This window comes from Pseudochaenichthys georgianus, chromosome 17, assembly GCF_902827115.2.
Source record: "Pseudochaenichthys georgianus chromosome 17, fPseGeo1.2, whole genome shotgun sequence".
NCBI classification, from domain to species: domain Eukaryota; kingdom Metazoa; phylum Chordata; class Actinopteri; order Perciformes; family Channichthyidae; genus Pseudochaenichthys; species Pseudochaenichthys georgianus.
Window position 1 is genome coordinate 34,697,375 of NC_047519.1, and position 18,942 is coordinate 34,716,316.

General features: G+C 43.0%; 1 long non-coding RNA gene across 1 annotated transcript; it reads right to left on the minus strand.

Moving 5' to 3' along the window:
* Positions 1-13,915: 13,915 nt before the first annotated feature.
* On the minus strand, positions 13,916-15,039 carry LOC117461775 (uncharacterized). The gene is made up of 3 exons (XR_004553750.1): positions 14,889-15,039; positions 14,297-14,440; positions 13,916-14,135 (listed from the first exon to the last, which is right to left on the minus strand). It is a non-coding gene; the product is annotated as an uncharacterized lncRNA (long non-coding RNA).
* Positions 15,040-18,942: the final 3,903 nt, after the last annotated feature.

The following is an 18,942-nucleotide window of genomic DNA, read 5'->3' on the forward strand; positions in this document are numbered from 1 at the left end:
CAAATCGATTATTTTTGTAGTTGTAAACTCAAGTGGATGAAACTACATTTATTAGTGCTTTCATGTCAATTCGGCGAACATATGATACATTAAATGATCGTGAGGGTGATGATTAAAAATCGTTTGTTTGAGCCGGTCTGCATTTCCTGATGAGAAAACAAACCGATGCTTTTTGTAGTTGTAGTACACCAACAACGTGGATTAAACGTGTGTTTTTTTTACCACAATGTTGGGGAAATTAATGGATAAAATGCACGGATTATTATTATTATTCCCACTCCGATCGGGACACTAGGTCCACCGTTTCCCCGCAGCGAGGCTCACCCCGTTGACAGTTTACGTGGGCTGGGTGCAGTGTCGGACTGGCCATCGGGACGAATCCCGATGGGCCGGTACCGAGGTGGGCCGGTCGGATAAGTAACTAGCACATCCTCCATAGGCGGCGCGTGAGGCTCAGGTTTGAGAAGGCTAAATAACTTCTTTTACCTGACGCTGCCCGCCTCCGGCGTCTATAGAAAAGAGATCCACTCAGTGTGCGGAGTTTAAATCTCTCAAGTCATATTACAGGATAAAGGAAATACAGTTTAAACTGCCGTATGCAGAGAAGACGCCGACGTGTCGCACTTATCATTCATATTACATCATCAATGAGATCATCGATCATATAATATATCATAATATATCATATATTTCCTTATCTGAGTCAGCTTCTCCAGCCTCATCTGGCCGTGCAACACTCACAGTGTCACAGACTGGATGCAGAAGTATTATTTAACACATTATGTTGACGAAACACTCGAGACAAATGTAATTAAAGTCAGATCCACTCGTGTCTTAGACGTGAACGCGCTCTCAGCTGGAGAGAGAAACCCTGGCTTGATTTACCGAGTTCACAACCAGCGTCGTAGGACTGCTTAGCGGTTTGTTACTCAAACATATCCAGGGTCTGTTGAACTGGCTTCGTAGTACAGGGCACAGGTGGCGAGCAGCGCTAATGTCAAAGACACAGACATTATACATTATATTTGTATTTTACATCCCCCGCTCCCCCCGTTGACAATTTACTAGCGGTACCGAAGTGGGCCGGTCGAGAGTCCCGGGATGATTTTTAGTCCCAGTCCCACTGGCTACATGACCATATGATCGCCCATATTGACGCACCTCATTCCTAAACTTCTAACAGATACAACATAAACCGATCCTTCAGCCTCATGAGCTCTCAGACACGTTCAACATTAACCTGTCATCGCTGTCTGAGCTTGCTGCTGTGTGCGCCGTCGTGCGTTTACATCTGACTGTATATATATAAAGCTTTACATGCAGATGCTGGGATCCTGGACGGTGCAGCTGGAGCGCTGTGCCCGCAATGACGTCACCCATCATTTGGCGGGACTTGAAGAATCCGCGAGAAGATCCAGAAAATGGTCAACATTGAAGGCAGATTAATGGTTATCAAAGTACAAATATCCAAAATCAGTTCAGTAACGGTTTTCAAGGGGACAATATGTACTCAAATTGATGGGTTTGGATGATGGGGGAAAACCGTGTCACAGGCTCTTTAAGCTGGCAGGGACAGGAGGAAGGAAACACTTTGAGGAACTAAGCAACTGTAAATCAGTATATTTACTAAAGTACTTAAGTAAAATACAAGTACCTCAAAATTGTCCTTGAGTGTGTCCACTCTATGCTAAAACCTGTACTCCACAACCTTTTAGAAGAAAATGTCGTGCTTTTTACGTCACTGCATTTATTTGATAGCTTTGATCACTAGTTACTTTGCAGATTCAGATTATTAAACAAAATAAACATAAAATAATACATTACATATTACATACATATTTTATAATTGATTAAGCCAACCAGAAGTACTTAACGTAGTAGGGATTAGTGATGCTTGAACATTAATGATTATATTTAAATTATTTAATATACATTATTCAGATATTTGTATGAGTGCGTCACAGTTTCACCGCTGAGAGATTGTTTGTGTGTGAGGAGCTCCACGGATTGGTCCGTGACCAAGTGACGACCCAATTGGTCCATTGGGTCGTCGTTACGTCACGTGGTTCCCAAAAGAAAAAAATGGAAAAAGAGAAATCTCCAACGAGGCGTTCTGGGACAGGTCTTTTCTGTGTTTGAGTTGAACTCGCCACAGGGTGTACTTATTAACTAACCTCTCTTGTGAAGTTGAGAACCTTTGCTTGTTGACCTTTTGACCTTGTGTCTCGTTGCCTGTTGTTGTTTGTTTAGGAAGATGATTAGACCGGAAGTCTGTGGTCCAACTATTCAAATAGGATGAATGCAGAGAGGAGGTACAGATGTTTCAGTTGATTCTGAATAAATAAACCAAGAGCATAAGAAGGAAGCCTCGTCACACACGCTCCCTCACGATATATCTCCATGTAATCTGCTCTGACAGCTGTTTTCGGTTTATCACACTGATTTTCGCTTTATTTTTACAGCTACTGTTGAAATGATCAGAAACCTTGCAAACATCCTGTCTTTCAGAGGCTGCTTCTGTGTTTGCCCGCCTGCACGGAGGCAGTAATGAGTTCAGCTGTAGTCTGCCTTCCTGCAAGATGACATGACACCTCGAGTAAACAGAAAGAAAAAAAGAAAAACCTAGATTGGTTTCTTCGATTTGCAAACAAGCCTGACATTTTAGAACATTTCTAACACCGAATATATTTGATGTACACCCTCTGTAATTACCGGAACACAAACAAGCCTGAATCTGCAGATGTGCAAACACTCGAGTGGGAAGGGGAACACTCCCTCAAACCCTGTGAGCTCTGCAGGTCGCCACGCTGCTGGAACTCATCACTATTTCTGATTCGGCACATCGATTAAAACTCTGTTATTTTTTCTGAATCTCGCCAGGTGTGAAGCAGGTCCTCGAACTAAATCAATATCTCTATCTGGGTTATCGCCAAATCTCCCTCCCGGCCTCTCCTCTCTTAAAGCCTTTCAAACAGAGCATGAAAAGGTAATCCTCAAACTCGGAGAGCGCCACATCAAGGATTACATTCTCAGGAGTGCGCACCCTACTCAAAAAGAGAGAGTCAAAGTCATCTGCATCTGAAATGACCTCCGGATGAGTAAGAGACTGCGGATGATAACCCGTCACCTTTGAGGGTGTGATAAGGAGCTATCAGGCTCAGGAAGATGAGGATGCAACACAACGCTTTCAAGATTAAAGTTTTATTTTTGAACCTCCTTCTAGGATCACAAGTGCAGCTCCAACTCCCAGCTCTCAACAATGCTGTGTCCCCATTTCATATGAGATAGTAATTATCATACTAACAGGAAATTATGCATGTGTTAATCTATGCGAGTGTCACTAACAATAAAACCTCAAAGATTGTTGAAGGAAAATGTTTTAAAGCGAGATCTTAAATAGTTACTTTTTGTGTTTATCCACCCTTAAACATCCCCTAATCCCCCGCCCTTACCCCACTGAAAAAAGGGAATGGTAATTTCAATGTGTTTGAAGTATATTGAAGATTTACTTAAAAAAAAAAAGTGAAAAAGCTGGGAACCAGAGCCAGGTATTGTTCATAACTTTAATTAGAGAAAAGGCCATCGGGTTCACCTCATTTAGGGATTAATTCTCTCAGCAGTGAAGAATACATTAAAAGAACGTTTGGACTGGAGATGTGTCGGTGCAGGTCTGTACATTCTGTCTCTGAGCTTTTGTCTAAAAATACTTGACACCCTGCTGTGCAGCGGGGCTCTGATTTCAGTTTCAGAGCACCTGGGTCCATTTGCCTGATGAGAACGGTCATCGTTGGTCTGGTTCCCAGGCTTCAGTCCAGTGAGCTCAGTAAGAGGATGCCTCAGAGAGGATGAGGCCTGAAACCCTCCTCCTGTGCTGACAGACGCACACAAAGACACGGCGGAGGTTCCCAGCTGATGGAGACAAGTCGCTCTTCACAGCCTGTCAGTCTGCAGGAGACCCGTCTGCAGTCCAAAGCGAGAAAATGAAAACTTTTGAAGAAAACTTGGCTTTTCTCGCATGCCTCTATCATCAAGGAAGAGTCTAAAAACAGGAAATGATTGATGAATACAATAATGTAAATGGAGGCCGGCTTTAACAACAGCAAACTATGACTACGGGGCCGTTTTGGCGCAGTGGTTAGAGCGTCATCAGATCAAGGGATCCCGCCTCGGCCGCCACTGCGTCAGGCCGTTGTGTCCTTGGGCAAGACACTTTACCTGCATTTGCTCCGCAATGTCCGCAGTAATGACTCTTACATGTCCAATATGTGTAATGTGTACTTGTAAAGCGCTTTGAGCCCCTGTAAAAGTATATTTACTATATAAAAACAATAAGCTGTCACGCAACTGGAGCAGGATAACCCAACTCTTATTTATCTTTTTGTATGCCAACTACTTCGCAAACGTGCTTTTTGCTAAAACCTCACTATTTTAAGCCCTCTCGCAAAAACAGGCTGACTCTTGTGAAGACCAGCTTCTTGTCTGAATGAGGACTTTGTCTGTTGGAGTGTTTTAAAATAGTAAGGTTTTGACAAAAATGCATTTATACATTGTGACTGCTGTGTCACTAACTTTTTGATACGCTGTTCACAAACTATTCAACATTAAGTGGTAATCTATAGTTGCTTCCTATAACAGGTATTTCATTTCATTTCAAACCTTTATTTATCCAGATTGGTCCCATTGAGATCATAGATCTCTTTTTCAAGGGAGACCTGCAGCATATAGGTTCCACATGAAACAATAAAGGACATTATACATTATATTTACAGGATACATAGTTATAGACATTTACAAGTGCCCATTGTATCAGCAAGCATTTCATTTACCCTAGCTTTAAAAACATGCAGAGGAATGAGATTGCTCAGTTTCAATTCTTGCTGAAGATTGTTCCAAGCAAGTGGAGCTGCGCACATAAAAGCTGTCTTACCTGAGACAGTCCTTGCTCTTGGCACATCTAACAAGACCACATCATGTGACCTCAGACAATAGCTGCTTGCAACTCTCTGTGTTATCAGAGAGCAGATATAATACGGGAGTTTACCCAACAAAGCTTTATAGATAAAAGTGTACCAGTGACTGAGCCTCCGTACAGAGAGTGATGGTAAACCTGCCTTGGTATACAGTGTACAGTGATGAGTAAGCGCTTTACAATTTGTGACAAATCTCAGAGCGCTGTGATACGCAGCATCCAATTTGCTCAGGTAATTGGCAGGTGCATTCATATACAACAAATCACCATAGTCCAGCACAGGTAAAAAGGTCACAGCCTTTTCCTGGCCTCAAGCGAGAAACAGGACTTGTTTCTGAAAAAGAAACCTAGCCTAACCCTCAGTTTTTTTAGCAGGTTATTGACATGAAGTTTAAAAGAGAGACAATCATCAAGCCAGATACCAAGGTATTTGTAACAGGCAACAACTTCAAGTTTTGTTCCTTGCGTAGTTACAATATCTAAAACAGGCTCTGGAGTCTTTTTAGCTTTTGAAAAGAGCATTACCTTGGTTTTATCCACATTTAAAAGAAGCTTTAATTCAGAGAGCTGAGTCTGAATAGTGTTAAAAACAGCCTGTAATTTAACACCAGCCTCTTTAATGGAGGGACCTGCACAATACATCACAGAATCATCTGCATAAAAATGTAAAGTAGCTTCATCCACATTATCACCTACGCTGTTAATATATATGGAGAATAAAAGTGGTCCTAAAACAGAACCTTGTGGTACACCATTAGAAATGTTTAACCACTCAGAAGACAGTCCATCAAAGTGAACACATTGGGACCTTTCAGAGAGGTAGTTCACAAACCACCCACTGCAAGGCTGGATATGCCTATACTGAGTAGCCTCTGCTTTAAGATGCGATGATCAACGGTGTCAAAAGCTTTGGAAAGGTCAATAAACAGAGCTGCACAACTCTGCTTATTATCTAAAATAGTAGTAATGTCATTTACCACTTTCATTGTGGCAGTGATGGTGCTGTGTTTCTTTCTGAAGCCTGACTGATGTTTAGACAGGATGTCATTGTTACATAAAAACTCCTTTACCTGTTCACTCACTAAGCGTTCGAGCACCTTAGCCAGAACTGACAATTTAGAGATGGGTCTATAGTTATTTAAAATAGTTGCCTCCCCTCCTTTCAGTAAAGGCAAGACATAAGCAGACTTCCATACTTTTGGAATTGTGTTCGTGCTGAGGGAGAGGATAAAAAGAGAAGTAAGAGGTGGAGCAATAAAATCTGCAGCTATCTTTAAAAAGAAAGGTTCTACGTTGTCCGGGCCAGCCGGTTTCCTAGGATCTAACTTGGATAATGCTTCATGAACAATACCAACAGTTAAAGGAGTAAAACTGAAAGGGTTTTCCAGACCACATTGTTCAGAGTCAAGGATTGGAGCGTTCACAGGAGCCACACAGCCAAACAGAGAGCCACAAGACACAAAATGCTCATTAAAGCAATTTAGCATAGTAGCCCTGTCTGATATAGTGCCAGATGCTGTGGTGAGGCACGGAGGTAGCTCATTTGGGATATCACCAGTGGAAATCGATTTTATGGCTTTCCAAAATTTCCTAGGATTATTCAGGTTTTCTGTGGTAACCGACGTACTTTGATTTAGCACTTTTTATTTGGGATGTGAAGCTATTTCTTAGCTGCCTAAAACGTAGCCATTCTACCTCTGAGCCTGATTTCCTAGCCTTAGCCCAAGCATTATTTCTCTCATGAAGGAGACTGGACAGCTCAGCAGAAAACCAGGGATTGTTTCGTCCCTTCACTCTAAATTTACGCAGAGGTGCATGTCTATCTATAATTTTCATAAAACCAAGATAAAAATAAGACCATGCAGTTTCTACATCAGCACACAAATTGATTCTACCCCAATCAAAATCAAACAGATCATGTAAAAAACCCTGCTCCACAAAGTGTTTTTTGTCTCTCTTTGTGATGATACGTGGTTTAACCTTTTGGACCTTAGTGTCCCTAATTGTGGCTACAACACAGTGGTCACTCACATCATTAGCAAATACTCCCACAGATGAGTATTTATGTGGAACATTTGTTAAAATTAGATCAATTAAGGAGGATTTATTTGGGGACTTAATATTTGGGCGAGTAGGACTGTCTATAATCTGGGTAAAATTCAAAGAGGTACACAGGTTTTTAAAATCCTCTGACACAGAAGTTAACCAGTCCCAATTAAAATCACCAAGCAGCACTATTTCCTTGTAGGAAAGTTGCGATAACAGTTTTGCCAATGACGATAAAGAGTCCTTGACAGCCGAAGGGGCCCTGTAGCAGCCCACCACCATGACCTGTTGACCCTTTGTTACCTCAATATTCACGGCTAAAAATTCTAGCTGTTTACCAACAGATTTGGAAACCATATTAGTTACACAAAACTTATTTTTCACATAAATGGCAACGCCACCACCTTTTTTAGGGCGTTCAGTACGATATACACTGTAACCATTTATGTAAATGTCAGAGGCCAAAATGGATTTATCTAGCCACGTTTCTGATAAGACAATGACATCAGCATCAGTAGAACTCGCCCAAATACGGACAAAATCTAATTTAGGTAACAGACTATGCACATTTAAATGAATTAAACCTAGCCCAGATCTAGATATAAAATCAGCAGGAGTAGCTATTTGACTAATACTGCTAGGTGGACCTGGATTTGGCTGTACATTTCCTGATAGTAACAACAATAAAAATACCAAGCACCTTTTCCTCTTAATCAACACACATACATTGTCAGCTGATCTAGAGTCACCAGCAAACTTCGCGAAAGTGAGATTAGAGTTTAAAAAACAATTCTGAAGGACCATCGTGGCAGGCATATGAGAAAGACAAACATTTTCCGAAATGAATGTCCGCGACAGTGCAACCAGCAATTGTTTGTGTAACACCTCCGAAACTGTACAGGGGATGTCCACTGCGGGCGGCAGAACATACCCGAATCCAGTAGATTGTTCAGGACGACTAGCGATCTTCTCCTTGTCCAGCACAGCCAAGAAAAGGCACAGCAGAAACACGACACCCGCCATTCTCCCAGTCCAGCACAACAGTATCCACGCTGTTCCCGGAGCAAGGTGGAGCAGGCCTCAGCTACAGCAGCACAGCACAGCAGAGCCGAGCAGGTGGAACCAGGCCTCAGCGGGCGGCAGCACAGCAGAGCAGAGCAGGTGAAACCAGGCCTCAGCTACAGCAGCACAGCAGAGTAGAGAAGGTAATCCCACCGCGTTACACCGGCTATTTAATCCACTTTACATCTCCTTTACATCTCCGCCGGTAGCACAGGCTCGGAGAGGAGCGGCGATACGCGGTGTGAGTAGCGGCGAGAGGAGCAGCAAGAGGAGCGGCAAGAGGAGCGGCGATACGCGGTGTGAGGAGCGGCGAGAAGGGCGGCGAGAGGAGAGCCGGGACCACACTTCCGACTCTTTATCTCTGCAAGAGTTGCTCCCTCTCGTGCTAAATCCACTCGGCGGGCAAAAGTAGGATCCCAGAAGTGCTTCGCCCAGTGTGGAGTGGCTCCTGAAACCCTTCCCGACGTGCCTTTAGTGGAACTCGGGTCCGCTGTGGTGGATGAGGTTGAACGTGGCCCTCATTCGGAACTCAGCAAAGGTGGATCACGTCTCAGCGCTGACGGCATGTAACCTGTTCCTCAGGTGAGTTTCAGAGTGAGCAGCAGCAGCAGCTGTGAGTGGCGAGCAGCAGCTGTATAAATTTGCTGTGGCTTGAATAGAGAGTAACTCATGCCTCACTCTCACGCTAGCACTTCAGCCTCTCTGTACAGAGGATGTACTCTAGCATCTGATCGCCTGCAGCCACAGGATAAGCTGCTGTCCCGTGTTCCCCCTCTGCTTCCAAGAAGGCTTACCACCATGAATCTTCTCCATTCAATGTCACAGATGTGTCTCTACTGCCACTGAAAAGAACCATACACTGAAATCCTATATATACTTAAACACAAGCTTCATTTATGTTAATATTGTTCGTTAGAGGTGGGGTAGGTAAGTTTCAGAAACCGGCTCGAGATACACTTTTTGTTATATTCCATGGAATGCTCTTAACATCCCAATAGCAATGAATATCTGAAGTGCTTTGACAAAAATTCATAAAAAAATGTCATCTGTAGAAGCTGTGATACTGTAAAAAGTACAACCTGCCTGTCAGCCTTCCATCGGGGCACAAACTTACCTCGTGCCCTCATTGGTCATGTGCGCGTTCGTGTGTGTTGGAGGAGGGGCTCTGTGAGGAAGTGGCAGATTTTCTCCGGTTGTGTATTTTCATATTCTAGCGATCTCGAGCCGGTTTCTCAAACTTACCTACCCCACCTTTAATTTTGCCATTTGAGTCATTTTATTATGTCTTTTGACAGAATCTACAACACAACTGATCAATGTAACCATGACTGTGCTTTACTGCCTCCTTGTGATTATAACAATGTGTTAATTCAGAAAAAGGAGCCTCAAATTATCACATATCATTAATTGTTTTTGTGTATCCATGTGAAAAACTCCAGAGTGCCAAAAAGACAATTATAAATGCACTGGAAACAAAATGTTTGCAAACAAAAGACCAGTTTGGTCGAGTTTAGTTATATTTAGCTATAAATCAGACTTCCCAGAGCTGGGCAAATAAGTGTAATATGTCAGTAATAATAACCCCAGACTGGGTGAACAATGCAACACAAATCTCTTTTGGAGCCGGTTTAAAAACCATTTCATTTCCTACCAAACTTGTGAGTCATCCACGTACACATTCAAATAACACTGCAGCGGTTTAATTAAACATTTATGAAGTGATTATCTGCTGTGCCTGTGGTTCAGCAGCATTTGGCTGCAGCCCCCGTGGCCTGGACTAATCCTCAGTATTTTGTGCGGAGAGATAACAAGAGGGAGACTGAGAAGAAGAGAAGGAGGAAAATGGATTGCGGATTTTCCTCGCAAACAAAACAAGACAGAGTGAAAAGCCGTGATCCGTCCATATATTCCTACATCTCTGCCTCTATCTCCCATTCACACCTTTCTTTACCCATCCCTCCCTTCTCCTGTCTCCTCTTCCTCTCTCTCGTCCTCACTAATGAGAGCCGGTGGGGGTTCCTGGTCCTAACAACCAGCCTGTTTGTCTCTGCCCAGACACCAGGGGGCCACAGATTACCGCTCCCCCGTCGCCGAGACAGAGAGAATCTAAAACCCACAGCATATTTGTTATAGTGCATTGAGAATATGACATGATGAAATGTGCAGTCAGCTGGAACCGAAGCCGGGCATGGACCCCTCCCTGGAGTCTGATCAGCCCCTAAGTAATACCTTCTCGTTCCAGAGGCAGAAGATGGTTGGTTTGTTAATAACAGGGATGAACAGGCCTACTGGGTGCAGGGGCTACTGCCTACTGGGTGCAGGGCCTACTGCCTACTGGGTGCAGGGCCTACTGCCTACTGGGTGCAAGGCCTACTGGGTGCAGGGCCTACTGCCTACTGGGTGCAGGGCCTCGTATGCGTTCATTTAGTTGGTAAATAAACTACAAAGAGACAGGCAGAACAAAAGGAGATACAATGAGTACAGAACAGTGCAAATAAACTATAAAGAGACAAACCACAAGGATACAGACCCCGGGACTCCGTGTGAAATGAGAGTTGACAGTTCTTGTTGGAATATCAATCCAAACAAAAACAATAAATCAACCACAAACAGAAATACGATGATGATGATGATGATGATGATGATGATGATGATGATGATGATGAGGAGGAGGAGGAGGTTGGTGCAAAACAAGCCAAAAAGACACAAAACAACCACAAATTAAGGCAACAGAACTAAGATGTTCATTTAAGATATTTAAGAGTCACAACATTTTCATGAGATGTAAAACAACCACAAAGAGATTCAGTTTGATCACAGAGATGCAAAACAATGCAATTCGCTCGAAGTTGAAAGTACGTCGTCCACACGGCAGCGTGCGTTGAAGCTTGCCGGTGGGCGTGTCTGGCGTGCGACCAACAACCAATCACATTAATCTCCCGCCCCGGACACACAAGCACGCGGTTTGATTGGCTAGAGCTTGTACTGGCATATGATTTGATTGGCTGGCGCTTCCGTCGACGCTTGAAAAGTCGAACTTTTCTCAACTTTCGAAGCGAGCAACGGAGGCAATGCGAAGCGACGGAACCACAATGCAGTTCGGCAAAGCCTGACGTCACCCCATTCAAAATGGGAAGCTGTGTCGAAGCTTCAACGCACGCTGCCGTGTGGACGGGCCGTAAATGTTTTGTAATAATAGGGTAAAACTTCCCATGTAATTAAAGATTATGTCATGAAAGAAACCTTTGAAAGAGCCAAGCTGTAAAATGGTTATCAAATGTACTTCAGTTTTGTTTTGCGGTGTGCACAGGGCCGTCCCTCCCTAGGAAGATCACGCAGACTGCGTGGGGCCTTACCTCGCGGAGGGGGCCTCATCTTGCGGAGGGGGCCTCATCTTGCGGAGGGGGCCTCATCTTGCGGAGGGGGCCTGAACTGAGCCGTAAATGCGGCGCACCTATCTTCACCACTGCGACGAGGCTCCACTAGCACCCCCCGACGACGACGCTCGGGAAACAGAGGGCCTCATCATCTAACTTTGCGTGGGGCCTCAAGTTGGCCAGGGACGGCCCTGGGTGTCCACAATGATAAATGAAACTACCTGTCGTACATACTGGTGCTATGTAAAACCATGAATGTGAAGTCAATTGAAACAAGAGAGAAGAAACAGACCCATGGGATTTGAGTCTATGAAATGACTGTTTAAACTCTTCTTGTTTGAAAGTCAATCAACTGCAGGCACATAAACTACAAAAATACTCAGCCTTACAACCACATCCCCACCCATAATTAAAGTTGCAAAACCACCCCTGAGCAGGAATCCAGAGGCACATCAGAATATGAATACTGTGCCTTTCACAGTCATGTAGAGTAATTAGTGCACGCAGATAAAAATGTTCCTCATAGTTTCTGTTATCACTTGATCATTAGTCAGACTTGTTAGCCATTATTGCTTAAACAAAAGCCACTGTTAGTAATGGTTGCATCAGATAAAGCGCCATCTTTCTTCTCCGTCTGTCCATTGCAGGGGAAGTGGTGATCTTTTATAAGGAAGAAAACATGTAGGAGGGAATGACCTTCCTCTAATTGAGAGCATCAATCTTTACACTATTATTACAATCTGTCACTGCTATGAGACATCATTTCTCCAACAGTCTGGGCTGCCAGCATTGTTCCTAAAGCCTCAATATGGCTGTGAAGTAGGCTGTAAAATGCATGAGAAAATGTTAAGTGCTTCAAGTGACCAAAGTATAGGTTACAGATAACTCCCAGTTTCCATAGAGCTGTACTGATCCACATATTGGTATAAAGTCAGAGAATGTAACTTGTGATTATTATATATTTTCTTGCAATCACATCACAAACAACCCATAATCTGGCAAATTACTCACCAGGAGTCTTCTCAATTGTACATTAGTCGCATCAACATAAATGCATTGTTGAACATTCAGTAAAGATGTTGAATGGTAAGACCGCCATCTAGTGGCTTTTACTCAAACCACCAACAAATACAGAAACGCAAACGTGCCCATGCAACACAAACAGAGTGGTATTTAATGTGGAAACAATGGGGTAACTTTGGACAGATGCAACACCAACAAAACACAATTTTTGGTTGAAAAACATCAACGTTTAACAAAAGGGATATCCAGACTGAGCACTTACCTCAACTTGTTAAATTGCTTCCCAGATAGCAAAAAAGGTTTGGCCCAGATTCGGCCCTTCATCTGGCCCACATACCGCGTGGAATGATGGCACTTAGGCGCTCCGCTCCTGTTTGCCAGATCTGGGCCACAAGCAAGCCATAGCAATGCCACATGTCAACCATAAACGAACCACATAAACCAGAACTGGCCCTAATCTGGGCCACGATTAGTTTTCATTCTGGTCCAGATCCGGCCCACATTCCGTATCCTTATCTGGCCCAAATGCTGCATGGAGTGATGGCACTGGGGCGTTCCACTCGTTGGCCAGAACTGGCCCTAATCTGGGCCACGATTAGTTTTCATTCTGGCCCAGATCCGGCCCACATTCCATATCCTTATCTGGCCCACATACCGCGTGGAATGATGGCACTTAGGCGCTCCGCTCCTGTTTGCCAGATCTGCGCCACAAGCAAGCCATAGCAATGCCACATGTCAACCATAAACGAACCACATAAACCAGAACTGGCCCTAATCTGGGCCACGATTAGTTTTCATTCTGGCCCAGATCCGGCCCACATTCCGTATCCTCATCCGGCCCAAATACAGCATGGAGTGATGGCACTGGGGCGTTCCACTCGTTGGCCAGAACTGGCCCTAATCTGGGCCACGATTAGTTTTCATTCTGGCCCAGATCCGGCCCACATTCCGTATCCTCATCCGGCCCAAATGCTGCATGGAATTATGGCACTTTGACGGTCAGGTGATGTTTACCAGATCTGTGCCACAAGCAGGTCAAAGCATGGCCACATGTCAGCCAAGAATGACCCAAATAAACCAGACCTAGCCCTAAAAAGCCATTAAAACTTTGGTGACTCAATGACTGAATATCAATGACACTGTGTATTCTGCAACAGCAATATTCAACATACAGTAAATAAAAATGTCAAAATGGCCTCCCAAAAGTTGCATCAATAAATTACAACAGATGAACCAAACGTTTTTTTTAATGATTGTATCATCATTTATTAATATTGGTGATGAACTAGCCACTGCATCATTACATTTTCAAAATAACTGGGATACAATCCAACCATGCCAAAATAACAGCATAATAAACAAAAACAAAATAGCTGTATAGTAAAGCAACTTTGAAAAAACACGCAATTCTAAGAAAAAAGCTTAGCTCCCCAAATAAACAAACTCTTCTGCAGACTCAGTGACATTTCAGATTTATTTTATTGATTTTCTTGTGAAAACAGAACTAAAACAGAATACTTGTAGAACCATAGGGTTAAACCTAACCCTGCTCAACCAAAATTAACGAACTTTTGCCGACCTTGGCAAGGGAACAACCTGGACATTTTATCGATGGATTTATCGACCTCCTTGACTGGGCCCATGAGAATCTTGAAGGCCTATAAGGAATGCACAAACAAATAAACTCTGTTGACTCAGTAACAGATAACAATCAAACGTACAAAACCGCAAACAAAATACAATTCCTTATGTATATGCTATATTATATATTACAAATTATTATACATATATTGCAAAATAGATATTGTAACTGACTTACAGGTTTCTTGGACAGCTCGTCTTCGTTCCTCTCTCTCTCTTCTACCTCCATCTCGGTCGCCCGCAAGGTGAAGCCATTTTTTTATGTAGGATTCTACCTCTTGGTCTGTTGCTGTCGCTGTGAGCCTGTTGTTTCTGACAGTCCCTAAAAATAGAGAACATTGTAAAGCCTTGGATGGATTGCACAATTTAGGACCAATCTGGGGACCTACGGATCAGCCAAGTGCATGGCGTGCTGTGTCTGACGAATTCAGTGGTGACGGCACTTTGAGAACATTCTGGCCATGGCAGAGGACGCCCTTTGCCTCTACCCAACAGCTTGACGCCTGCTAGTAAAATCGGACTGCAGCTGATCCAGAATTTCTCAATGAGGGAGAAAGAGTAGATGTGCTTCCAGCCTCTTTTCAGAGTTTATTTTTTAACTTTTTATGTGGCAAACCATGTTAAACAAATTATTCTTTTATATGTCTTTTTCTACCAAGAGTAATTTGAATTGGTTGAATCTAGGATCAGTAAGTACTAACTGAGTGTCAAATATGCAAGAAAAGGGGACTGGACTTATTAGACTGATGACAGCGCAATGTAACACTTACCAGTAATGACATCTTTAAGTTGCAGTCTGTGGAATGCTGTTTTCCCATTGATGCCACGCCAGTTGAGCTGTTTGGCAAGGGAGTTGGTAAAACAGTGTTTCATCACTCGCCAAACGCAATCCTTAACTTCCAGTCCTCCAATGACACTCAATGCCGTAATCTGAAAAAGATCATTTAAAAGCTAAGGATCCATGCATTATATAAACACTAGTCACAATAACCTAATTTAAAAAAAAAAACATTATTTCCCTTTTCCCATAGCTGGTATTTAGCATCACTGCTGTCCAACATACAACTTAGGTGGCAAGTAAAATATTAACAATAGTTTCAAATTGGGTCCCCCATCCTTTTAAGTTGGTAAGGGCAATTATTACCATTTTGTTTTGAAGGTCTGCCTCTTCCCTCCAGAGCCAGCAGGGAGGTTACATCTTTTAGCGGCAGTATATCTCTGCCAAGGGGATCCGGCCCACCAGCAGGTTCGCCAGGAATTTTCTGCATGGTCATCTGAATGACTTTGAGTTGATCCATCATCATCTCTTGATTCGTAAGAAGTCTATGCAGAAGAGCTAAAAATAAGGACATTCAACATATATAAATTAGGGCTGTCAGTCGATTAAAATATTTAATTGCGATTAATCGCATGATTGTCCATAGTTAATCGCAAATTAATCGCACATTTTTTATCTGTTCTAAATGTACCTTAGGGGAATATTTTTCAAGTTTTTAATACTCTTATCAACATATGAGTGGACAAATATGCTTCATGCTAATGTTTATTATCATTTGAACAATGACAAATATTCTCATGAATATTAAACACAACAACCTCTGAACATTACAAATATTCGCCTCAATTCAACCTGGAACCTCTCATACAATACAAATGGTGTGTGTGGGTGTGTGTGTGTATATGTGTGTGTGTGTGTGTGTGTGTGTTGGATTGTTGGATCTATGTGCAACTCAAGGCATATGCTCGAACGTGCTGACTTCTCCTACAATATCCCACTGTCTGGCTTCCTGCATCAAGTCAAGTGCTCGGCGCAGTTGTGGCGAAATGTCGCTCCTCTGTTTTCATTTAAACAGCTCCTTCTATCCGTTAGCGCAGCTAGCTAGCACCAGATGCTAACAACAATGCACGTAAGGTCTCTCTCTCGATCGGGCCACACATACACACACCCTCCCGGTCCTCCAGATGGCCAGTCGGTGCCTGCCGGTGAGCGTGGAAGTGTGGTCTGCTGCCCGCGGGCTGTCAGCATCAGCTTGTAGATGGTATTTTAAACTCGATGCGCTCTGAAACTACGGGGCGGCCGAGGAAAAAAAATACACATGCGTTAATCGCGTTAAAATAATTAGTGGCGTTAATTTTTTTTTGCGTTATTAACGCGTTAACTTGACAGCCCTAATATAAATGCATCTTTTATCACACTATTTCTCCTCTACTCATATACAGTATATGTGTGTGTGTGTATATACACATACATATTAGAGATGTTAAGATTCACCGATTTGCATCGGTGCACCGGCATAAACGTTCACGATGCGAGTGCACCGGTTGAAAGAGTGCACATCGGCTACAGTTTGGGTTGAACTCGCGATGCATCGATTGCGTAGCGTCTTTGCATCGGTAAAAAACTGATTCAAAATCCCCTCATCTTGTCAACGCTCAGCAGAGACGATCTTTGATATTTGTTTCGCCACTACGGAGGCCGAGAGTCTCAGTTATCAACACACACGGAAGTTGAGGAGAAAGAGAAACACAGCGCACCGAAAAATACCTACAAATCAAACGTTTGGCAACACTTCGGATTGTTCAAGAAAGACGGTGTAATAATCCTTTATGCTATATAGCTGACCGCAGGTCATGGAGAGTAATAAGGTATCCGTAGACCTTTGTATGAGGTATCTTTATTACTCAACAGGTCTCCAGCCATGATACATAGATCCGTCCTAGATGCGGGCTTGCATACACACAGTATCACTCCGCAGCCGCACGCCATCAGTAACGTCCTGATGGTATATGTGCGCGGCACTATATACTACAGACGGTCAACTTGAAAAATCGCTCGCAAATTGTAAACGATGCCGAGCCGCTTTAAAGTACACACGTAGTACGAGGAACTTAGCGACGCACATAAAGAGGCGACATGGGGTCTGCGGCTGAAAAGAGAAACCTGAAAGTTAGACTATGAGTTAAATCACTCAGTGAGGTGTTCTGTCAGAGAGAGGTGTTTAGTTTACAGCAGCCTGTGACGGCCAATCACAGTTTAATGTCTTCCTCACTGTAAGCAGTTATGAAATACCTGTTTGTGAAAGGTTATTTGTATTCTTTATTGTTCCTATAGAACCCACTGCTTTCTGCTCACTGGTGAGTCAGCCTATGGATGAGTGTTAAGCACATCAGTCAGCAGCTGTATGGGCATGGCTCTGTGGTAGCTGTTATTTGCACATTGTTAATCATGAGCAATGCATCCTTACATTGTTTAACTGTGAGGTGTTATCACATGGTACTCTGGAGAGCTTTTAAAGGTAAAAAAATAAACGGCATGATGGGATGTGCAGTACCAAATATGTAAAGCACTTTTTTGTTAATGTATGATTTGCTGCATATAAGGAATAAAACAAAAATCCTCTCTCGTACCAAATTGAAGTATCATTATTTTTGCATCGTGTTGAATCGCATCGTATCGCACCGAATCGCATAATGTTGAATCAAATGGTATCGAACTGTATCGCCACAGGGGTGAATCGTATCGTATCGCATCGCCTGGTGTTTCAAATGTATCGTTAATGTATCGTATCCTGGCAACGTATCGAGATGCGCATCGCATCGGCCTCAGTGATGGAGATGCACATCCCTAATACATATACATTTACAGACAAAACAATAACAAATTGTGAAATCACTTACGAGCAAGACCCCCTTCGCTTTCATCTTGTCGTTGAGTTCCAGGATTTTTCTCAGACCATCGGGGTTCTGTTCTTCTCAAAGACCCAGACCGCTGGGGTTCTGGGCTTCTCAAAGACCCAGACCGTCGGGGTTCTGGGCTTCTCAAAGACCCAGACCGCTGGGGTTCTGGGCTTCTCAAAGACCCAGACCGCTGGGGTTCTGTTCTTCTCAAAGACCCAGACCGCTGGGGTTCTGGGCTTCTCGCAGACCGTTGGGGGCTTGTCATCTGCTTGTGAGGTTTTGTGCTCATAACTACTTTTTTTAATGCATATGACTGTATATCAAAGCCTGGCCCTTTTATGTTTGGGGCTGGTGGCAATGTCCTTTTTTGTTTGACAGTAACGTCATTATCACTGTCACTCTCAAATCGAATGTTCGGTCTTGTGTGTGAGTGTGTTTGGGGGGGGGGGGGGGAAATGAAAGCAGAATTAATTTCAAAGATTACAAAGGAAAAACAATACAGCATAAATTATGTGTTAAAGAAATATCAGATAAAATGTATATCTACCATGACTCATTAGTAAGTAGGGATAGTTTGGAGGCGAGGACAAACCAGCACCATTTTGTTTTCAGAGCACCATTTTTTTTAAATAGTGTTTTTAACATATTTGTTTAAATACTTAAGTTATGAAAAAAAACACTTCTCTATTAAGGTATATTAGTCTTAATTATTGAGAGGTTGTATATTAGATTTGAGAACCTGAAAAAATTCACACATGTTGATTTTTCCATAACATTTACATCTATAACAATAGTAGTAGAATTGCACTTTAATACTTACAGCCTTTTACGCTTTTTTTTTGGGAGGACATCCTCCTCTTCTTCCTCTGCTGTTTGAAGATCAGTGTGGGTTTCCGCTTGAGGGAGTTTTAGACGAGCGGTTTTGTAGTTTGCTGTAAAAACAAGAGAAATATCATTATATTATGATTTTTCAAATCAGTGAATCCTCACAGTAAATATGTTATTTGCATACCAGCTGTATATAGAATTCGGACACTAAATGCATCCCAGATGTGTTCAGGCTGCTCCTCATTTCTTATGGCTTTAATTAAGTCGTCGTGCTTGTAGTGAGCTGGCCACTGACAGGTATCATCTGCAACCCACAGT